The sequence below is a fragment of the Bactrocera latifrons genome, unplaced genomic scaffold (genome assembly GCF_001853355.1).
Source record: "Bactrocera latifrons isolate USDA-ARS-PBARC rearing strain unplaced genomic scaffold, ASM185335v1 scaffold_2, whole genome shotgun sequence".
Lineage (NCBI taxonomy): Eukaryota > Metazoa > Arthropoda > Insecta > Diptera > Tephritidae > Bactrocera > Bactrocera latifrons.
In genome coordinates this window covers 1,043,662-1,045,610 of record NW_017535518.1, presented here as the reverse complement: position 1 = coordinate 1,045,610, position 1,949 = coordinate 1,043,662, and the positions used below count along the sequence as shown (strand labels likewise).

The following is a 1,949-nucleotide window of genomic DNA, read 5'->3' as shown; positions in this document are numbered from 1 at the left end:
TTTTTTTTTATTTTAGAGATATGTTTGTGAAACTGCCAAGTTATTTTTGCTAGAATTTTCTAAATTTTTTAATTATTTACACTTTTGCAAGAATTCCTCAAGTGAAAGTACACTGCAAGCAAACAAATACACAGATACTTTTTGTGATAATTTTTGGAAGAATATTTGCGCACTACAAACAGACTAAGGAAATATTATCCCTCCGTTGCTGAGCTATCAAGTTCTATTTTGATGTATGGTTGTTTATAACTTTTTTAATTTTTTCCGTAAAAATGACAAAAGACTGTCTCAATAGTGTTCGACGGCGTAGTTTGCATTTGAAAAACAGTCTTTCGCGATTTTTTTTATTTTTTATTAATTACTTTTTGTATTTCCTTGCGCTACGCGGCACTTTGTCTTCGTCGGTATTTCAGCCAGTGCACAATTAACGGGCTAACGGTACTTTTAAAAGCTTTATTTAGAAAATTCTACAATTTCTAAAACCAAAAGCACCGTTCGGCGTTTAACTGCGATTTCTATATACTTTTTATATATATGTCGGTATACTTTTTAGCTCTACTGTGTTTGGCTTATTTTATTAGGCGATTCCTTTCAACGTTTTTAACGTAACGTAACGACCGCAACGAACGACAAAGACAAACTGAATGGCAAATATGCCGCACTGTGGATGGCTACACCAGCAACGTTAGGCAGAAGGCAGCAGGATGACTGACAAAGAGACGCCGGAGCAAGCACTCGGGACGAAAGTCGCGTATTCGAAGATATTTTCGAGTTACACTTGCTCCTTGACTCACACCAGCGCTGCCGCAGCGACTGCTTTTTCGAAAATCAACGCTGATTTTGTTGTTATTGCCATCTTTATAGCTTTTGTTGTTGTTGTGCTTATAGCAGTTGTTGTTTTTGTGATTGCTATATTGGCGCCGCTGCAAGGACACTCACCCAAGCGAGTTCAGGCCAAACGCCAGCAACAACAGCACCGCCAAAAACAACAATCCAGTATGGCTACCCACACCCGAGTAAGAATTCGCATTCCGTATAATATAACAACAACAAAAGCAACTAGGAAGCATGCGTTTTCGCTGGCGCAGTAAATATTGAAAACTCGTATTAATTGTTAAAGACGGCATAAACGAGTCAGGGAGCACCTAGCGCATTAAACTAAAACCAGTTTCACTACAAATATATTAACTTCGAATAATTCTCTAAATAAAACGAAGTAATTTCAAACCAGATTTAAATTTTTTAATATAAATTTTTCTATATTTCACTTCCACAAAATCCACTATTTCACTCAGCACGTCCACAACTAACGCTCGAAAAACGTGTAAACACTTGCGTGTTTTCTTGCTTTGGAAAATTCCTTTAGGGGGAGGTTTACTGGCTGTGCTCACTCAGATGTTGGGCGCATCGAGTTCGAAACATTTAGCATGGAAGCATGCGCAATTCAGTCTTCGAATAGAATTGGTGGTGGTTTTGACTTGTTTCTTTTTGATCTACTCTTATGAATTTGTATGTACTCGCGTAGTTAAAAGGAGATTTTTGGTTTCATGCAAATATTGCATTAGTTATGCAAGTGAATTTTTGTTTTGCACACTAGAAAGCCGGTTTCAGGTTCGGTTTAGTTTGTTTGAGGGGAATTTTAGTAAATGCAATGTAAGTATATAATGAAACCTTATTTGGAGATTCTAGTTTTTGGAGATTTTTAAGAGGGTAAAAATATTTCGTAAATTAATTGGAGTAGCTCATAAGATAAGAGCTACCATAAATTTAAGTAGAATAATAATCCCATGAGTTGAAATATTTAAAAAGAAATTAATTTTTTTTTTTCATATTTTTTAACTTTTTTTTTAATTTTTTTTTTAATTTCTTATTTTTTAACTTTAAATTAAATTATTGTTTATCTCCTTTAATCCTTTTTTAAGGTGAAATTTTCATTTTCTAATTTGCAG

At 34.6% G+C, this 1,949-nt stretch overlaps 1 protein-coding gene and 1 long non-coding RNA gene across 3 annotated transcripts in view; both read right to left on the bottom strand.

Annotated features, from left to right (window-relative positions):
* Nucleotides 1-1,949, bottom strand: part of LOC108967862 (stathmin) — a gene marked incomplete in the record, with an annotated part of 205,871 nt that overhangs the window by 116,207 nt on the left and 87,715 nt on the right.
* On the bottom strand, nt 12-1,218 carry LOC108967863. Its single transcript, XR_001993290.1, has 2 exons — nt 363-1,218; nt 12-112 (listed from the first exon to the last, which is right to left on the bottom strand). It is a non-coding gene; the product is annotated as an uncharacterized LOC108967863 (long non-coding RNA).